Source organism: Ochotona princeps, chromosome 3 (assembly GCF_030435755.1).
Source record: "Ochotona princeps isolate mOchPri1 chromosome 3, mOchPri1.hap1, whole genome shotgun sequence".
In the NCBI taxonomy this organism is placed as follows: domain Eukaryota; kingdom Metazoa; phylum Chordata; class Mammalia; order Lagomorpha; family Ochotonidae; genus Ochotona; species Ochotona princeps.
Window position 1 is genome coordinate 81,310,106 of NC_080834.1, and position 22,610 is coordinate 81,332,715.

Genomic DNA, 22,610 nt, shown 5'->3' on the forward strand with positions numbered 1-22,610 from the left:
TATTTAGTTCAGGAATTGGAACCATGATGAAAATGTCATGCATTCTGTCTACATCTTTCAGCCCTAATCATGAATTAATCTAAAGATCCTCTACCAAACATTTTTCTAAGGGAGGTTATTCTTTATCTTTCCAACAGTGGAAGCAAGCCATGAAACACTAATACAATATTTGAATTTATCTAATGGCATTCTTTATCTTCACTTCCAAATAATTCCCCTCATAATGTTACTCTTTTTTTGGCTGAAGTATTTGATTAAGATATTAGAGAAGGGTTTGATAAGTGGCTACTGCATTTCATTTTAGCAAATGGATTGGGTTATCAGAACTGCTGCAGTATAGCCATGTCTCTATAAATAGAAACTGGTTACCACTGGATACAGAATAATTAAAAACTATAACAAATACTGCATTGCATTATGACTGTCGCATAGTGGATACTCAATAAGTGATGACTTCTTATTAATGATGAGTCAAATGATTCTTCCTCATAGACACTCAAAAATGATGACTTTTTAATGATCAATATAAAATGATTTTTTCTTCAACAAGTTTCAGTTAATGTGACTGAATTTTCACTACAGGGGTCACTACCAAGTATAAAAACTGATGAAAGGACAAAGCAAAGTTGCTAGATTATGGAGCCTATTCTTATTTCTGACCCCATCAGCAGTATTTCCACGGTTCTTGAGTTCAACACCAAAAATAAGCTGATAACTACACTGAATAAAATCAGCTTCTCTTTCCACATTTCCTCTCTATATGTGGAAGAGTCCTCTCTCTCTCTCTCTCTCTCTCTCTCTCTCTCTATATATATATATATATATATATATATATATTCCAATATATATATATATAAAGTAAGACAATAATATCAAATATAACCCTCAATGAGCTTTACACCATAGTGTTTTTCTTACTAAATTCATTTATCTTATTTATTCAAAATCAATTACAAGGGAAAGGAAGGAAAGCGAGGGGAAGAACTTGCATTCACTGGTTCACTTCCCAGACAGACACAACTGTTAGGGTTGGGCCAGGCTGAAGCCAGGAGTTAGGGATTCCATGTAGGTCTCCCATCCCTCCCAGAGCACATGCTTAGGAAGCTGGCCTGAAAACCGAGAAGCTGGGAGAGAAAATGCCACTCCAATATGCAATGTGAGCATTCCACTTTTTTTTCTATCGAAGTTTAGGAAAAATATCACTAGTACTTACAGTAGAATAATAGGTTGATGGTATATTTATGTAAATGCAAAATCATCCCCTCACTTTAACAGGTAATTGATTTTTCTTTCATTTTAATTCTTACAGCACTTAAAACATTCCTTTCTGTTGGGAAATATAATGAGAACTCTGTGTAGGAGATTTATCTCTGAAGTTAATTTTAATGCTAATCAGTCATGTGGTTATCTCCATTTTAACACCCTTACTGATCCAGATCTTTTGCATGAATTATCTGTACTAGCCCTGCAGAGGACTTCAAACATACTCAGCAATGCCCTAGGATCCCCATTCACTTTTGCTCGAAGAAATTTTTTAGTAAAGCAAGCTTACATTAGGCAACAAATGGTAGTTTGTTGAATGATAGTTTCCAGAGGGCTCATGAACTTTACCTTAATAGAGGACTACCTCCATCAAATACTCTTCCCACACTGACTAGTGACACAGTCATTCTAGCCAGCACAGTGAAGAAATGGATGCACACAGGTGTCAGTTAACTATGAAAGGGACCACAGAACCAAGTGCCTCTGCCACACAGCACAAACTTACTATTGATTTCTCTCTTTGACTTTGCTGATTTGATTTCTACTGAAATCCTTGCGGCAGGCTCATTCTCTGGAACGGCTGTCAAGGGTCTGCTCAGTGACTTCAGGTATCTCAAGAAGTCTTCACACAGCCTCCTCTGTCAAACCTGTACTTGTTTCACTCATCCTGCAGTAGGTCTACCTACCACTCCTCCATTGTCAACGGTAAATGGGTAAGGGAAAACATGATGGGATTCCATAATGCTCTGAGTCCCTGAGCTATGATTTTAAATCATGCAAAGTTTGTTATCATCAGGAGAATAATTTTAATGAATTTTTTCTTCTTATTGTTCTGCCTCATAAGAGCTGTTCACAGTCTCCCTCCTCCCTGACTCATTCCTTTCTTTCTGGAAGCTTTCCAGCAATGAAACAGAAGGAGGCAGTCTGAGAAAGGTTAGGCAAACACAACAATATTACCGGAATAAGTAACATATTGCTCATTAAACATTTAAAATCAACAGTTGCTTGTGCGATCTGCCAATATTTTGAGAAATGCCAGTTTTACTGTTAGGTGCCACTTGGCTTGAGCTGCTTAATTCATGATTTGTGAACTGACATCCGGAATAACAAAACAGTATTCCAGTTAGAATTTTGCCATCAAGAGGAAGCTGAAATATCACAACACAAAACTCTCTGTTTCCTTCTTCCTGCTTCCTTTCCTCCCTCCCACCCTCATGCCTCTGCCTTCATTCCAGAAACAAATGGATGTGTTAAAACAGTGAAATGTGTTTGTGGAAGATAAATAAGTTTATCTTAAATACACTGCTGTAGTGTCAAACGGAGTCTCAAATACATGTACATATTTTATTCACAGACATAACATTTCAAAATGAGTAGTTTTCTTTCTTTTTCAAACATTTATATGCAAGTGCAAAGCCTACAAAAAATAAAAACAGAACGACAATGTAGCTCAGCTCTTATCTACATTATGTGCCGATCTCATCAAGAATACGAGCCCAGAGTGCAGTATTTTGTTCCATATAAGGCATCACTTCTCCACTAGCAGCAGAAGACTGAACTTCTTTAAACACATCCCTCCCTTTGCTCTCATTTTGAAATTTTGTTTTATTTTCCTTTTTGCTGCCATAAGCAAGCACACCCGGCTGAATGAACCTACTCCTGTGTATCCTTCAGCTAGGGAATTGTTTGGTTTGAGCATGAGTAACCACATGCCAGGTGCTCTGGAATTTCAAAGACAGGCTTGCACAAATAAGGAAAATGTGGCTCCCACCCTTTGGCAGATCAGTCTGCTAGCAACACATCAAGCAAACAAATGGCAACATGCACTAATCAGGGCTGTAATGGTGGTGTTTTGATCTTCGACTACAATTTGGAACTGGAAGGATAATGGCAAAGGATGGATGTCATTGTCCCTTACAGACCCCAGCTCTCTGTGCCATTCCCAGAGGTATGATTACTTTGCAGCACCTGGGAGGTGTGTGATTGTCAATGCTGATGTGTAAAATCGATGATTCTCAACATGCCCAGAGTTGTGGAGACATAATCAGGGTTGGGAAGGAGGAATCTCACAAGCAAGTGAGACTCTTGATGAGAGTCTAGCATCTCAGTAGGAGGCCATTTGAGGAAGCAAAGTGAGGAAGAGGTGATGCAGGGCACTTTGCACCCAGCTAATACCATTGGTCAGGGACATAATGCTGTCTTAAAGGGAGCAATGAGGAAGAATCTGTCACAAAAAGTGACAAGCAAGGGTAAATAAAAGAATGCATTTGTTCCACATATTATTAAGCAATAAAACATTTACTTAGTACTTTGAGAATATGTTGCTCTAATAGAATCACAATAATAGGAGCAATAACAATAATGGCACTTGTTGTTAATTCCAGAAGTAGGAGGGAATTATTTACAAATGGATTCACACATGCTAAGAAGGATTTGGTGTATTCAATCCGTTTTAATGAATAATGGGGTCAACCTGAATAGTGGAGACTTGTGTTCCTGAAGCATTTGCACCATCTACCAGTAGAATGTATTACTTCAAGCCTCCAGTACTCATGTCTTAAACTTCTGATGAAAGCTACATGACAGGCAATTTATGATAGATCCTGAATAATCGCTTTCATGCTTTTAGGGCTGCAAGTTCAACCAAGTTTGCGTTATTATTAGCATCCCTTGGACTTACAGAGGACAAATTTTATGATCCAAGAAGTACAAGTCCAGCCATGCAAGTAAATGGGCTCAGATTTATTGTGAAGATACACTTATCTACCCTTTTTCTGTTGCCCATGACACAGATCTACAAATGTGTGCATTTAACAAAATTAATGGAAATTGTCAATTTTAAATTATTCAAGCCATTGGATACATGGGGTATCATAAATACTTGAAAGTACCCAAAGATAAAACTCTAACAATACTCCTAAAGGATTGCAAATTCAACTCTGTCACTGAAGCATTTATTAGATGTTATCAGGTGAAAACCTGACCAATCTAGGTAGTACATGTTTACTTAGATATTGCATACACTAGTTTACAATGTTAAAATGAATAAAAAATCTGACATTGGAAAGTATAACAAAGAATATATTCATTCATTCATTCTCAAGATGCGGTTAATACCTAATACACTCTAGGAAACAAACTGTCTAGTTGGAGGACAAAAGGGTTCACATTTGCATGAAAATTTTAAGATTAAAATGTAATTTCTAAACAATTAGAAATTAGTTGATTGGTTAAATTAATGTACAGACAAAAGAAGTGCACCTTATGAAAGAAGCCACTGTCTCAAAAAAGAAACCTGGATGAAATTGACCGCCCTTGAATATGACATTAGATAGTGAAGATACAGCATTTCTCTTCCAATTTTTCATAAAAAAGCACTTCTTTATGAAACTCTTTTTTTTTTTTAAAGATTTATTCATTTTATTACAGCCAGATATACAGAGAGGAGGAGAGACAGAGAGGAAGATCTTCCGTCCGATGATTCACTCCCCAAGTGAGCTGCAATGGGCCGATGTGCGCCGATCCGAAGCCGGGAACCTGGAACCTCTTCCGGGTCTCCCACGCGGGTGCAGGGTCCCAATGCATTGGGCCGTCCTCAACTGCTTTCCCAGGCCACAAGCAGGGAGCTGGATGGGAAGTGGAGCTGCCGGGATTAGAACCGGCGCCCATATGGGATCCCGGGGTTTTCAAGGCGAGGACTTTAGCCGCTAGGCCACGCCGCCGGGCCCGAAACTCTTATAATGTATTAAAATGTTTACTTTGACTCAAAACAATTCAGCATAAAATGTCAATGTGGTGCCTGTGACATTCATTTTTACAAAAGTTCTAAAATATGCATAAGCAGTAAGATTCATCAAAAGAAACAAACAAATTAAAAAAAAAACATAGAAGTAAAAGGTTCTTGTGGATTTGAACCCATGGATGATCATTAAGTTCCTCAGGGACTAACTCTAATGCCTAAGTCACCACAAATTGTGTCATATAGGCATTAGCTGATGCTCTGGTGATCTTTTCTATGCCTCTCATCTTTAGACAGCCTGTTGATCCAATGGAAAAATGATGAGGCTAGACTCATAAAACTTTCGCCTGAAATGTGAGAATTGACGGGAGAGTCTCAGAATGAGAAGAGTTTTGTTAATGGCATCCCGTTACCCTTCAAAATTTCCAGTTCAAGAATTGCATTATGTTTCCCTCATCAAGGACTTACTGTTCAGTTTTTCCCATAACTCTTGATTTACCTCCGCAAAATTTTTAATGAATTTCTGTTTTAGCCTACATTGGGATACTTAGTTTCTGTTGGCTAGAGCCAAAGGACATTAGCAGAGATAAAAACTTGATGGTCAACTTATCTTCTTGACATCCCCAAAGAGAATTTTTAAATCTCAGTGTCTCTTTTGATAGCCTACTTTGGTAAAAATCTGCTCTAAGAATTTGCTTTACTCAATAAAATGATAAATCAGGAAAATCTAGAGTTAGGATTATGATAAAATTTTCTGTAGCTATGGCAGGCACTTGGCATAGCATTTGAGGTGACTTTTCATTGTATACTACTGTGCCTGAGTTTGAGCCCTGCTCTCATTCTCATCCCAGCTTCCTGTTAAATATACCCTGGGAAGTAGCCACTGATAAGTCAAATACTTGGGTCTTTACCACCCACATGGCAGATCCAGTTACACACATATTTGCCATTACACACACACACACACACACACACACACACACACACACACACATTTGCCAGAAAGGATCTTGAAACGTCTCAAGAATCAGTAAATAGTTATCTCTTGTGCATCATGTACCATTTGAGGCCCAATATTGGGTCTCCTTGGATAGCACAATTCAGACTTGGGGAGCACACATTTATCCTGTATTTTCATTTGTTCTTTTTGCCAGAGCTTCTAGAGTCACCATGCATTGTATGACCTTGATTGAATGTGCTCTGCTTCTATTTCTTTTGCCACCTTGTTCATGGTCCAGTTGCTTTAGAATCTTGTTGCCTTTGCTCTGTCAATAAAAGAATTTAAGAGCAACATGCTTCCATTGCATCTTGACTGGTTGTGTTCATCAACTAGGTAATTATTTATATCACTTGCTACCTATAAATGTGGGTTCTAAAAGGATACTGACTAAAACAGGTGGAACATGCATAGTATTTTAAATAGACATCATTGCCCAAGGAAAGAATGGAAAAGACTGCCTTTTTAAGGAAATGTGACTTGATTTACAGTGAGATGAATCATACCCAATACTGGACTTCTGTCATAAGTAAATATGGATTACTGCACTAGGTGCCTTGGGTACTCAGTCCTGGTTCCCTTTCCAGAAGGAGGATCTACCTGTCACCTACTTTAAAAAGTGTCACTAGCAGCTTACATATATGGCTTTCTTCGGAGAACTGCCTGTGGACAAATGCCAAGAGGTCCAGAGATTTCCAGCTGCTTACACTTTTCCTGCTCCCAAGTGATTAATGATTCTGAGTATTAAATCCTACATCAATTTTACAGTGATGTTAACAATTCAGAACTTTACCATGTACCAGGAAAAGGTGGGAGTATCCCTGTAGCCCTCTTTTATCCCTTCCCTACCTCCTCAACCCCTATTTTCCTTACTTGCAGATTTTTTTTCCCCCTGAGGAACATTCCTCAATAATTTACATGCGAGTCAATCCTCCTCTCAGCCTTTGTGTTTGAAGAATCTTACCTAAGATAATTTTCCACTTTGTGTTGGGTACTGCTCTATTGCTAAGCATTTGAATACTACATTGTCCCTTCAATAGGGCTAGAGGTTTCTTTCCTCTCTGGATTTCCCAGAATCAGTTTGGTCCTATAATTGCTGAATAATGAATGGCTTCCTTAATTCATGATTTTCTGTTTCTCAAAAGTCTGTGCATCCTTCATACTCCTTACATTATTCAAGAGCCATTTTCCTAAAAATGTTGCATACTAGATTCTGAAAATAGTCATATATAAAGTCATATATAAAATGGAACAAAGGATTAAGCTATGATAGCACTATTTTAATTCATAAACCAAATAATTAATCATTAAATTATTTTCAAATATGAATTACAGTGACATAAGGAATTTACTTCTTTACTGGGTAACAGGTAGATGCCACAAGAATTTGTTGGTAGCACTTTATATTCTTATTTTTTAACTTGTACTCCCTTCTGTTATGATTGCAAACAATTCAACCCTAAGGCTTTCATCCCACACTTACTCTATACTGACCCAACCTAATATTTTCCTTATTTCTTTATGCTGAATAAAAAGATGGATGGCTATATTTTGTGAAAGCAGAATGAAACCTACAGACTAACTGAGAAAGAGAATTAGGGGTTAAGTCATATTTTATTAAACTCCATTTTTGCTTATACATTGTTAAGCTTCTCTATTACAAATTTCAGTTGGAAACAAATAAGCCATTGGTTAGACCTGAAATATCTTATTTTTGAAGAGCAACTTTTTATACTATATTCAGTTGAAAACATTAGAAGATAGTGATGTGATTAAGAAGGATGAGGAATGTAAAGGCAAGGGGATGAGATAATAAATAAGAAGGTAAATAGAAGAAAAAATCCAGAGAACAGTGAAAATCAATAATGAGATAAATAGAAGATTCATCTAACTGAAAAACACTGAGGCGTTAGTGAAAATTTACACTTCGCTGGGGAGCACCCTCAGGCAGCTTAAGACAAAAGATCTGATGTGACTTTATTTTGTTGGAGCTAGGACTGGGAAATGATAATCTGATTACATTTCCAGGTTCAACAGACTGGAAGAAATGGGAATATGTTGCAGCTAGAGTCTCAATGCCCTGGGTCATGCATGCAGATGATATAGGTATGGAAATTAAGCTCATAGTCTAGTAAACTGATTTCCCAGATAAGTGCTGAAATTGCTTCTGGGACTCTAGGAATACTGGATCTGCATCTAGTGTGTGGATGTTAACCCTTATTGTTCAAAAACACTGAAAAATAAGGATGGGTTAGGGCTGGCACAAATGATTAACAGTAAAAAGAAACATTTTTTTTTCGTATCTCATGGAGAACTCACCTAAGTGAGATGAAGAAAAACAAATGAAATTCATGACATTGCTGATAACTCCAAATGACTGAGACACACATCTAATGTCATAAAACTTGCACTAACAAGAAAACAATTATTGTGGGTAATTATGATTTAGTCAATATTCTTTAAAAGAAAATAGCTCCTAAAGGGGAGAATAAAGTAATTGGGAAATTTGGGCATTAACAAGTTGATGGTTCTGTGTGTGTGTGTGTGTGTATATATATATATATATATATATAATGTGTATAATTGGCTTGATAAATTGTATCACAGTGATTGAATTTGACTTCTGCAAACGTGTTAAGAAAAGAGGGTGAATGGAACCAATCTTCATAATAGGTAAAGAGCATGATTTTGGAGGCTGACATAGGCAGTTTCTAAAAAGGAACAGATGTTCTTGGAGGACTATATTAAACATCAAAATGACAGCTAAGCAATATTATCATGAGAAGAACAAATGTCGGAGATCATTTCTGATAGCTCTGTGTTAGACAAAATTACAAGGCTGAACAAGAAAACTCCGGTGGCTGAATTTCAAAAAATATAAAATAGACATTAGGAATTCTGTTTCAATTAAAACTTAGCCTAAAATTAAGACTATTGGTCTGACAATTAGTTAACATTAAGCATAAGAGATAATTCTAGACTCTAGTGGGGTGTTTTCAGTTTCATCATTCAAAAGTAGATGACTAAGGGGAGGTTTCACGTAACTTAGAGAACAGAAAATAATACAAGCAGTGTCAATAGATTCACAAATATAACTCCAAGGTATCTAAAATAAGATGGAGCTTGCAAAAATACATGCTATAGCAGAGGATAAACAATCTAAAACATATGGTCCCTCTCTAAGATGAAAAACCTGGAGATCAATAACATCAGGAAAAGAATAAGCACACATAATCATAAGAAACATAAGCATATTCAGTGCAATGCACATGTAAACAAAAGATCTATTCCTTCAGATGTTGAGTGTAAAAAAGCACACTTCAAATGTCAAGTAAAAAAATAACATACTAATTTACGACCGCTTGTGAAGGACTATACTATTGTAATAACATGGGGAGAATCAGGTGGGGGTGGAAATTTGGGGAGGGCATAGGAAAATTCCAGCCTCTCTGGAATTGTACCATAAAAGTCAGAATTAGAAAAAAAATGTTATTTAACAACCAACATGTATGAAACAGTAACTTTTTCATCAAAGAAAATGTATTAAGCATGCAAGATTGAAGTGATATCTTTATGCTCCAAATATGTACACTAAGAAAATTTATAAAAGAGAAGATCAAATACTAATGAGAGGGAGAAGTTACAAGAATTTTGCAAACTTATCCAACAAGTGGTTGTATAGTTGCAATGTACAATGCAATATTGATGTGATAGTGAGGGAAAATTTGCAATTGTCTATGCCTTTCCATCATTTCTTTTGTTGTTCCTTGTGAAAACAAACTTTAGAATTTTAGGATTTCAAGAATTTTAGAAGTTTTAAGTCTGGAAAGGACAGAGCAGTGGGCACAGAATATGTCAATATCCTTCGATGTGTTACAATTCAATGTTTTCCAGTTCTGAAGAAAACTGGAATATTAGAGGATAAGCAAGGTTATATTGCTTATGGAAAGTATAATTACAGGCTTAATGAGCAAGATTAAAAAAGCTTTGCCAACTGATCATAATCCAGACTGGCTCCTTGCTGCAAATAATGGAGGAAGAAATACTCACGATATAAAAATGTTTCCTTAGACCTATGGAAGAGATTAATTCTTTCAAACAGCTCTTAAACTTATTGTTTGTTAGCACGGATTACTTCTGAGGTTCAGAGAAACAGAAGATCCAGTGTCTGAGTGCAAGACAGGGAGAGAAGGGAGGGGGCAAGAGAGAGAACTAATGCGTTAACAACTATCTGGGAATGTGGTAGCTCAAGGAAATTGAAGCAGCAACCAAACTATCACAAAAGGTAGCAGGCTTAATCAGTCATTTCTATCAATGACTATATTTATCTTACTGTGGACTGTTAATGGTTTACCAACTTGTACCCAACGCATTTAGGTCATATTTTAATAAGAAGTCATGTAAGTGACAGCACACATTATTTGAAATTAGAACAAAGATCACAACAAAGCAGAAAAACATTATGTCCAAGGAAATAAAGATCTTGAATTCAACTATACAATCTCCATTCCTATCCCTTGACTGGAAATGACGGAAACTTTTTGCATTTCTGGATTTTCTTTAAACAAAGCTGTTAATGCCACTTTCTGCTCTATCTCTTGATAATCCAGTCCTAATCTTCTTTTGAGTGGCTGTCTGAAGTAATGTGTGGTAATGGAGCTATTGCAATATAAGAAAGCTGCATTTCTATATATTCCCTTTCCCCTCATTTATGACCAAGATGAAACAAAACAGTTGTTTCTGAGAATGGGACATCATCTTTAGGTAAACAGTATCTTCTAACTTTTCTATCTAGGACATTGAAGCCACCTTTTTATAGGAAGTCAACATTTTTTTGTTCAGATGACTGAATGCTTCATTGCTGCCTATGTAAACAGAGTTCAGTGCTAATGTTCCCTTGGATAAGTATGCTGAGATTTAATTATTTTCCAAAAACCATCCTCCCGTGACAGAGGCCTAACACAAAATGCCATGCTGGCAACAGTAATAATTAACCCACAAGGCATTTTATATGTTCTTGATATTAGAACAACAAGTTTTCTTTGAACCATCTTGACCTTAAAACATGGGGCTAAGGAATAGTCTACATAAACAAGAATGGCCTAAGAGCCTACACGTTTTTTTAACCAAGCTTTCAGAAAACTTAATTAGTTTTCATGTAACTATCAAAATTTTTCTCAGGTTAAATAAATAAATAGGACTAAGTTTAGACAAGTGACTTTATAAGAGCTACTTTTTCTTTCCATTTAAAGGTATTTGTATAATATTGGTATGTCTACATATTTAGCAAACATCAGAAACCATAAGAATAGTTTGTTGATTTTAGTTTAGATTATTAAGTCAAATCAATGAGATTTTATTTTAATAAAATAGAAAAAGTTCTACAGGTATGAAAATGACTTCATTATACTTGGTAAGATGAATGATACAGTTCCATATTTATATCTTTTATTTAACCCAGATGTGGGTTTTTTTGGTTTTGCATTATACAGAACAATAATATTAAATAAATTTTTATAGTAAGGCTGTATTTTAAATATATTTATCCTATTTCACCAAGCTGCAATATATTTTAGAAACACGTTGCCAGAGCCATGCGCAGAAGCTAAGGCCACATTCATTTAGTGAATTAGCAATTCAACAAGCCTCTGGTATCTATTCATAGCTACGACATTTTAAGTGGCAGAGAGCAATGGTAGAGGATAGACAGGAATTTATCGCAGGTGACCTGGGGAAGGTGGATAAATTTTAAGCTCAGTTTTGTGACTCACAGAATCTGCTTCATCTGGCTGTCATGAGCATACTCATGCTCACAGACAACAGAGTGAATTAATCTTTGATTTTTCTCAATTAATGGACACTATAACATATCGGTTTGCAACAACATAAAATGGTAGCCTGTCTCAGAGGCAAGAATGGCAGCTATATCTGCTATGCCTCCAGTCTCCTCACCTCACAAAGAGGAAATATTGAGGTCTCCAGGCCTCATGCATCAGAACTTTTCTGGGAGTCTTTTGTCTTAACAGCTGCAGTCTCTAATGCTAAGAGAGCTGTGATGAGATAAAAGAGACTGACTGCTTTTCATTAGATTGGAAAATTTTATCTGACATAAAATGGCATGAATCAGTCTCATTGTCTGCAAACTGAAGATACCAAAACCACAGAAAATCATGATGCCAGATTGGAAGCTAGAATGGTAACTATGAGACAGTTTGCTGGATCACATAAACTATATATTTCTATATTTAGATCATAAAGTTTAAATATGAAATGCACTGATCCTATTAACAATCGGTACACACTTGTTGTTCTACTTCTTTTATGCGTGCTTTTTTTTCATGTAGTCCCCATAGACTCCAGTTCACACTATGGGGCTTCTTCCAGCTATGAGAAAAACATGTCTTGGTCTGAAGTTTGGGGTCCCAATGGGCATCAATGAAGGCAGCCTGAGCCCAACTATAGCCTACAGGCAAACCTACCTGACTTGCAACCTGCAACACAACCACACAGTTAAGCTTAGCCTAGAACAGCCAAGACAAGTCTGACTTGCAAAGCTATGAATATCAGAGTGAATGTTTATTTCAGAAGAGCACTGAGCTTGGAAGTGGCATAGCATTGTCATGACACTAGCTACCTGATGCAAGTGTATAGCATGGATTGTGAGAAGCTGAATAGTGGGCTTTTTAAAGCAGAAATGACATTGTCATTTGATGGCATTTATGTCAGGCATAAATGAATAAGAAAGATTCGTGCTTTCATCTTTTCATTTAAGATATATAAATGTATACGGAGGCTATTTTATGTATACATAGCTAATTATATACACGATTATGTTGATTTAGAAAGAAACATAAATTGGCATTCTATCTTTTCATAAATCATGATATATCACAACAAACTTCAACTTAAGTTTTGATTAATTATATTTCCATTTACACAATTGTAGTAGATATCTTTCTCTTTAGATATTCCCATTTATCTTTCTATAACCAGGACTGTTCTGCTATTTCTAGTCCTAACTGTTCCAAAGCCTAGCTGTTATCTGAATGCAACAATCTGTGCCTTTAACAATGCTTTGCTAATCCATGTACAACCTCTGAAATCTAATCCTACTCAGTGTCTTCTGGTATTAAATCATCCCTCAGTGTTACAGTTCTACTTTTTTTTCTTTTGAGTGAACATTTTCCAAAGAGATGTAAAAAGGTAAGTGCCAGATGTACTTAATCTGACCCTAATCTACTCCAATGGATGGTCTAACGTTCTCTGAGAACCATCTTACACATTGCTAAGTCTCTTGACTCTCTCAATACTTCTTTGTGTTGAGTCACAACAAAATAAAAAAAAGTCACATAGAGAATGGAGAATGCATAGATTAAAGATATTCCCATGTCATCACAGTTCCTTCTTCCTTCATGGTCCTGCTCTTTGTCTCTTTGGAAATATGATTAGTATAGAAAAGATGCTCAATGATGCTGGAAAAATCAGTGGCCGGCAGGGTGCAGAATGGAATCCTTGCCTGTTCTCAGTACGAAGCTGTACATGTGAGCTCCAATGGTAAGAGACAGCTGTCTCCTATCGGCCGTCTCTCAGCCTCCTGAAGCCAGAAGAGCTCAGTCTTTCTCAGGGAGAGACTGTTTCGTCCATCGTGCAGACAGGACAGATAGGAAAGGTAACAACGAAAGGTAACAAAGTGGACCAGGCCTTGTTTACACACCCTGCAGCATCTCCTCTCCTCTGAAGGTTTTCACACTTTGTCCCTGAGCAGTACCCTAGGACACATGTTCCCACTGGATAGAAACTGAAGGTACTTGTCACCCTGTCAAACTAAGCCTGAGGATAGCCAGGTTCTTTATGCTGAAATGTGGAAAGTGGCCATTGCCACTCTGCTTTGAAAATGCCACTCTGTTACATCAAATATGAAACCTGAGATTCAGTATCTGCATTATCTAAGTTAACTTAATGCATACGTTGTGTTGGTGAATTGTCACAATGCTATGCGTGGCTAGGTATGTATGTTATTTGGGTTTGTGTGTAAGGATTACTAAAGGATGAAACCTACATTGTGTTTCTCAAACCAAAGTTGTATTTGGATAAGGTTGGAGTCAAATTATTATCTGCAGGGGTATATCCAAATATAGGCAAAACTGACATTTTCTATATTAATATAAATCTCAGAAAGCCTAGTTACCACTCCTGGTATTACCTACAATTAGGTATAATTTAAAAATGAAGGAGGTGACATTGATATTCCAATGGTCTGGCAAAGACCTTAGAGAATACTACTCTATTATTCTATACGATAATTATATAAGACTAATTTATTTATTCCTTTACTAAACCTGAACTCTTTGTAAATGGCATTGGAGCAATAATTCCATCAATGAGTCTCTACAAGGCTGTTGCCTAAGACAGTCCTAAAAATTGATCACTGTGAAATAAACCCTGTGTGTGCTTTCATCACTACTACAACAATGAGAACAACATACAAATCATAACAAGAACATCTTATATTGTAATTAAATATAGTTACAGTGGAAGAGATAATTTTAGGCACTTCTTCAGAACTGGCAGAAACATACTCTTTTGCATCTCTACCATTTGTTATTGTTTGCAGACACAGTGCATACCTAACACTTGTTTTATGTAAGCAAATAAAAAACTCAATAAACAGTATATCCCGTCATACTGTGCAGCAGTAAAGTTTCATTTTAATGAGATTTGGATTCAATACAGCAATTTTGATTTCTCTTTATGTTGGTTAAAATATTATTCTAACCTGAATTTTTAAACCTCCCAGAAGTATCCATAGCTCTATGAACAGACTCAATACAAAAAGGATAGTGTGCTTTCTGTAGGACTTCTAGCAAACAAGTCCCCAAACCTGTATGGTGAGTATTACACTTTAAGTTAGTTAAAGTTATTAGTGACTTAAAAGATTACTTATCATAGAAAAATATTATAATTCAGCAAAAATGATTTAGTTTCTTATTACATATAAGCTATCTACAAAACATTATAATTCCAGTATTTGAACTTAGGCTTCACTTGCGGTTTGAAATAAGGGTATTCCTTATTTATCCAGTCAAGCAAAAGTGGGTATCATTAATGAATACAGGTTGAATCAATGTTATTAAAGGAATTTGTGTTTAAGTCCTTGTGTTTCTGATCTACTCCTTTGTTCTGCACTGCCACAATGCACCTTTTATTTAGTCTGTCACGTCTTTTCTTAAAAAGACATTTATTTTTATTGCAAAGACAGATTTACACAGAGAAGGAGAGAGAGAGAGATCTTCCCTGCACTGTTCAATTCCCACATGGATGGAATGGCCAGAGCTGAACTAATCAAATCCAGGAGACAGCTACCTGATCTCCATGTGGGTGCAGGGACTAAGGACTTTGGCTAGCCTCTATTTTTTTCCTGGGCCATAAGCAAAGAACTGGATGGGAAGTGGAGCAGCAGGACACAAACCAGTACCCATATGGGATGCTGTTGCCTCAGGGCAGAGGATTAGCCTTGCCTCCCTGTGTATCTATGTTTTGCTTTACTTTATGTCAAAAAACAAATGAAAAATAAAATGTTAAAAACAAGATAAAGACAGTAAGTCTATTTGCTTGTAGGTACATAGCTGATGAGGCTTAACGCTGCATCATCCTTGAGGTAATTCTGCAAGGACTTACACATATACAAGACATGACATGTTCTCCTGACACCCCAACTAACACCTTCTTAGCTAGTACATCAGATTCAATAGACATGCTGAAAGTTGGTTCCAGATGTACAAAGACATGAGATTCTTCACTCAGATGACACACTTGGTTTACCCTCTTCGTGACTAGATTAGTCCAATGTGCTGCTGCTTGGAGAAGACTTAGTTGAAAAGAAGCCACATGGGCCTGGCACAATGGCTCAGTGCCTAAATCATCACCTTAACCATGCCAGCATCCTATTTGGGAGCTAGTTCATGTCCCAGGTGCTCCACTTCCCACCCAGCTCCCTGCTCGTGGCTTGGTAAGGCAGTGGAGGATGGCCCAAAGCCTTGGGACCTTGCACCTGCATGAGAAACCCAGAAAAGGCTTCTGGATCCTGGCTTCAGATCAGCTCAGTTCCAGTCACTGAGTCGACTCAAGGAGAAACCAGTGGATGGAAGATCTTCCTCTCTGTTTCTGCTCTCTGTAAATCTCCCTTTCCAATAAAAATAAATAAATCTTTAAAAATTATTATTTTTTTATTGGAAAGATATACAGACAGGAGCAGAGACGGAGAGGAAGATCCTCCGTCCGATGATTCACTCCCCAAGTGGCTGCAACAGCCTGAGCTGCACTGATCTGAAGCCCAGAACCAGGAACTTCTTCCAGGTCTCCCATGTGGGTGCAGGGTCCCAAGGCTTTGGGCTGTCCTCGATTGCTTTCCCAGGCCACAAATAGGGAGCTGGATGGGAAGCAGGGCAGCTGGGATCAGAACTGGCACCCATATAGGATCCTGGCATATTCAAGGCGAGGACTTTAGCCACTAGGCCACCATGCCGGGCCCTAAAATATTTTTTTTAAAGAAATGAAATCAGCATATAAGAGGGTTATCTATACTCTGCTGTTTATAGCAGCTCAAATCACAATATCTAAAATATGGAATCAACCTAAATGCCCACCAACTGCTGACTGGATAAATAAAATGTGCTATATTTATACAATGTAACTACCCAACCAGGAAAAGAGAATGAAGTCTTGTCCTTTGATACAGAATGGAAGCAACTAGGCATCATTATGCTTGTTAAACAAGTCAGTCTCCAAATGACAAATATGTTTCTTCCTGATCAGTGGAAACTATTGTGTTGAGAAAAAAAATATAATCTATATGATCAAATGTTTGAGAATTGATTGCTGTTTTAATTTAGCCTTTGTCTAAACCCTTGTACACTGTTCTTTCTTTTTCAACTTGCTATTTTACAATTCTTTACCTAATGGATTGTCAGGTCTGTGGTTATGACACGAGCTGAAGGCATGTTGTCTTAAAAATTTAAAAATGAAAAAAATTAAGAAGGAAAGGGCTGAGAGGTATGCAGATAGAATGGTGGTAAGTATCACTATGCTCCTAAATATGTATTATGAAATAAATGAAATTTGTTCACATTGCATCAATATTTTTTAAAATATCCAATAGAAATTTACCTTTTTGCAAATTGACAATTCTAAATATTTGCCTCATATTGACATTGACAGTTGTGAGAAACCAGGGGAATTTCCATATTTTCAATATTTTACAATTTTGACAGAATAGAGGAAAAATTGGGTTGTCTTATTTACACCATGAAAAACATCACAAAAGCATTGTCTTGTGCAGAAACAGTGAAAACATATTCAACCAGATTTAATAAAAGTTGATTGCACATTAGCAGCTAGTTAACAAAATGATCATGATGTTCTTATGAATTTATGCCAATGATACATACTGTATTTTATTTTTATTTATCTATTTCCTTAAAAGGCAGAAAGAAGCTGACAGACAGAAATCTCTACTTGTTGCTTCGTTCCCCAGATGCCTGCTATAGCCAAGACTGCAGCAGGCCCGAGCTGTGAGCCAAAAACCTCCATCCAGTTCTCCAGCGTGAGTTTCAGGAAATATACTACTCAGGACATCATAGTTGCATCTCAAGGGACATGTTAGTAGAAGAAGGAATTGAGAGCAGATCCAAAAGTTTAGCCCAGGTACTCTAATAAAGGATGTAGGTGTCCAGAAGCCAAACATATACCAAATCCTTATTGTAACTAGTATTTTTGCTCTAAATAAAAAGTGATTTTTTCTGCTCACTTTGCATCCTTCCTTTCAACAGACTTCTTAAAAGTGTTGATGTTTCAACATCACAGAACCTAGAGGCCCATGTTGGGAAGCAGCATGCATGTTCCACTGCCCCGTGTCTCAGTTGCAAGGCTGTCTCCTGGCAGGCAGGTTATCAGTACTGCATGTCCGCTTTAGCTTCTCCTTCCTCCTATGTCACAGGTCAGGCTCCCTTTCCCATTTCCGTTCCCACTTTCTTCCTTCCCTCTTTCTCATTCTCAATTTGAGCAGTACCATTTTACAGAATAATTTGAATGAAAACAAGTCGCATATGTAACTTGATATGGAACCATGCCATTCCCCCAAATTGGACCAATTCTGTTCTGGTCTTGTTTCATTCAGAGCTACCTTGCTCAGATCCCCGTCATCCTGCCGATTCTGTTTCTCTCACCACCCTAGATGCCTTACCTCTTGACTGCATCCGGGACCTTAGACCAACTCTGGTCTCATTCTCATTCTCTCTACTCCCCCCGCCCCCACCATTTTTTTAAGCATCAAAAGACAAAGCTAAAGATGCTGGAGAGTGAGCTTTTCCAAGAACCTTAAGTCTCTCTGGATAAAAGAAAAGCCTCATATTGAAATGCTGTCTGAGGAAGAAGGGAGACTAGCTAAATGCTAAACTCTATACCTTTATGCAGGTGTCTGGGGGAAACAGAGACCAGACATAAGTAAAAAGTAAACTATTTCTTTGTCAGACCATTTTATTTAAAACAATCATCTTCTGAATTAGAGCTACTAACTCCATATTCAGATTTAATTCACTGTTCTTGAAAAAGTGAAAGCACTGATAAATATTTTTCTAGGAGGAGTTCTGAAAAAAGTCTCAATTCACCAAAAGAAGGATTAATTTGCCTGTAATGAAACTGACATGCAGAAAATATTTAAACTCAATCTCATGTTTAAAAGCAGAACAGCACTGGTGGTGCCTCCATGTTTTCTCCCTTTTCCCACTGCTAGCTTGTTACCAGGGAGCACGTATTATGCATATTACCCACAAATCTCTCCTCTATTTAAATTTAAAAAAGAAACACCATGTTTTTAATCAATCTATTTGCACTTGGCTGTCAAAACTCACAAAAGCACTTTGATTTCTTTTCATTATTCTCAAGAGAACCAAATGCAGATGAATAAAAAAGAGAGAATGAAAAGGAGGGCAAATGAAGGGTTAATACACCTTGTTAAATTCAGACAAACATAAAGAAATGGGGAATTGTGTTTATTCATGGCTTATATAAAAAAAATCTGTGCTATGCTTTCTTTCCACTGACAATTACCAGAACCATTAGGTATAAATACGACAGGCTTTTGTCCTTTAACTATCAGATTGTTCTCTGCTGGCTCTTTGTTCTTTCTCACAAGTCATGGCTCTTGTCATCAGAGCAATCCAATCTCTTGATGTGAATTATGAGGTCTGGAAGACTGATGGAGCATCATCAGGGACTTGAGGGATGCATCACTGTGGTATTGTTGGTCAGAGCTTTTTTCTGACAGTGGTGAGATAAAGGGTGATGGGGGTTAGAGGACTCCTGGGAAGTTTTGAGTGCTGAGAGTAAGAACCTGCACAAGTCAGCAGAACCCTCACTGGTGGCACAACCGAGTCCTTCTCTCAGTCCCCTTTGCCACTGTCATAACAAAATCCTGGAAATGGGGTAAAGAATAAGAAAAAAGGAGCATTTTTCCTTACAGTTTTGGAGGCTGAAAGTCCACAACAAGGCAGCCTCATTCATTCAGTCTTCAGTGAGGAAGTGTCCTCACTTGCTCTTCACAGCAAATGGAATCAACACAACACCACATGTGGGAGGTCAGAGGTCAAGACAGGAAGCCAGAATGTATGGATGGGCCAGTGTCACTCTTTTGAATCAGCCCTTTTTACAGGAACTAACTTGTGTCTCACAGGGGTATGTATATTGCTTTTTTTTTATTTTTTAATATGGAACGCTTCACGAATTTGCGTGTCATCCTTGCGCAGGGGCCATGCTAATCTTCTCTGTATCGTTCCAATTTTAGTATATGTGCTGCCGAAGCGAGCACTGTATATTGCTTTTTAAGGGCAATATTCCAGAAGGTCTGCCTCTTAAAATTCCCATCACCCTTACCAAGCCACTCTGGAAATCAAGCCTCTGACACGTGAGCCTTTGTAGGACACAGTTAAACCATATTCAAACCAGAGTAGTGTGGTTTCCCCATTTAATAAAAATACATGATTTTTAATTAATTGGAAATAAACAATTTTTCAAAGTAGCACTCGTTCACTGGACATGTTAAGAGGAGGCATGCTTCTTTGAATGGATTTGCAGAAATTGGGGAATAGGGTGGGAAGAATTTGTGTGTATAAAACATTAGAATATGTGAGACATTTATTATTCTCTTTCAGTGTATTTATTCCTGAAATAATACAATATATATCTTTAAGACCATATCTACTCAGACCTTTTTGGAGGTGATTCATACAGGGAAATCAAGTTTTTATTTGTTTTTTAATAACTAAGGGATAATATCCTTAAACAGTATGGTAAATTACATGTTAATTTCCTATAACGGGATTCTTTCTTAAATCTGTCACATATATTCTTGCCATTTCATAAAGAATCAACTGATATCAACTCATTTCCTTGAAGAGATGGAGTCAGTTTGGGCAGTACTCTGAGAATGTATTATTAATACACTGTTATTTTAAATATGTTTAAGAGTCCATTGAGGTATTTTCTGTCTCGTTGCATGTCTTTATATTTCTGTGAGTTTTATATTTGTGCATTTGCTATTGTTGTTTTCCTGTCTGCTCCCTGGTCAGTCGATTGATTGCTATTCATACGCTTTTCTAATTTTCCTAACATTCTTTACCCCTTGAATCTTTTTTCACCTTATCTCCCTAGATTTGACAATAAGACAGGCAGGCATTAAAGGCAACAGCATGGCTATGTGGAAATTTTGAGTAAAGAGCCAAATATGAAGGTCCTAACAGGATCTCCCATGAAGAAAGTACATTAGTAGCTAAAAAAATGACTCTAAACTGTCAAAATAGTTGTCATACCTGATATTCTACTGGAATTGACTGTTACCTAGTTCTAGGTAGGTTTAGTTATAATGTAGCAAATTCCCAGGTAGATAAGTAAGGTATAACATACTCCCAGTGATTCCCCAAGATAAAATTTATCTTAAGTAGAAAAAAATGGGCCCAAAAGACACAGTATGTGTGGTTATGGGTCCAAAAGATGATAGGTATCTGGGTTGCCCTGTAGAGCTCAAAATAGCACAGAAAAATAGCATCTGATCTGCTTTCTCACTGGTTTTTAAGGTGTTGGATGCCTTTCTTTACATATGCTGCATTTTACTAATCTGTAAAGCAGTGTTGATCATCAATACTACTTTTAAAAGTGAGAAAAAAATTGTAGTGTTCTTAATTCTTCTCAAATGCTCCTACAGCATGTAGCTGCCAGTCTCCCTGCAGGATTTGCACCTCATTAGCTCCCCTCCATTGGAAGACTTCTTAAATTGATGGAACAAAGCCTGAGTTGTGTAAGGGCAGGATTTCTATGCCTGGATCATGGATCTGAGCTCCATTTTCTCCCTGGCACTTTTGTACTCAGACACAGGAGGATTTCCTGCATTCTGAGAACATATTGTAAGTAAAGTCTGCCCTTTGGGGTTAACTCTATGTCAACCTGCAGTTTCTCACTTTATCTTTACCTCTGAAAGGTAACAGATAACACAAACCTGGACATTTACATGTGGAAAATAGAACAGAGTGAGGACTAAAACCGTACTTATAATTTTATTATTTGAAGACTATACTTTTCACTGGTGTTTCTTACCAGAGAAGCCTGACTGGCTCAGGTTGTCGGCGCATGTGTCTGTGCATAAGTGTGGGTGCTTAGGTGTAGGGAGTGGTAATAGTGTCGGTAGTGGTGGGATATTCTGCAGATGTTTGTCCAGCTATTAATAAATTTGATAATGTGTGCCTTCAGTTGGCAGAACTATTGCCTACAATTTTCTCAATGGTAAACTTGGAGAGGGTATAGCAAAGCAGCATGGATCTTGCTAAATCTCAGCCAGAAGTCTTTTTATTTTTAGAGGATTGTGGTGATTATGTACTTTATTTTTTAAAAAAAGCTCGAAACATAGTAGACCCTCAGTTATTTAGTTATTTAACTCTTTTTCCATCATGGAAAGAAGAGAGGGGCAACTAATTGGAGAGGGATGAAATGGTAAAAGCAGTAAATCATAGTGTTCTACCTAATAGAGAGGAGGGGAGGAATAACTCATAAATGATTTTAAAGTGTTTTGGAAAGATAAAGCCCATAGAAATGCAAAATAATATTATCAGCAAAGTAGAGATGTCAGTTGAATATAAAGGAGACAGCTTTTATTCCTGTACAAATATCTTGGTCACCATCAGTAATAGTGGAGAAGAAAACAGAAAGAAGTGTATGTGACAGTTGAATAGTATTTTGTTAAAAATAGAACATGTCTGAAGAATGTCTGGACTTTCTTTAAAATAAAATGATGGCCTGACTCACTGCCTGCTAGAATAGATTCAAAAGTGCCTCTGGCAAAAATCACTGGCTTCCCCACCTCCAATTTCTCATGTTAATTAAATTGGGAGTGCAATTTGCACTAGAGGAACAGTGTTAGGAAGGTCCATTGGCAGGCAGAGTGCTATTCTCTGTAAAAGTTTGTGAGCTCTGGTCAGTTCAGGCTCCCACACGCATTTTAAATCTTATATGGATTCAAAATGCTAGTCTACAATGTTCCTTCTGAGCAAGTCTTAGGGGTTTAAA

The 22,610-nt window shown here is 37.2% G+C and overlaps 1 protein-coding gene and 1 non-coding gene across 4 annotated transcripts in view; both read right to left on the minus strand.

The window, feature by feature from the left end:
• The window catches only part of LSAMP (limbic system associated membrane protein), a 627,669-nt gene that overhangs the window by 67,433 nt on the left and 537,626 nt on the right, over positions 1 to 22,610 (minus strand). The window lies entirely within an intron of this gene.
• On the minus strand, positions 19,757 to 19,863 carry LOC131479949 (U6 spliceosomal RNA). The gene has a single exon (XR_009245196.1). It is a non-coding gene; the product is annotated as a U6 spliceosomal RNA (small nuclear RNA).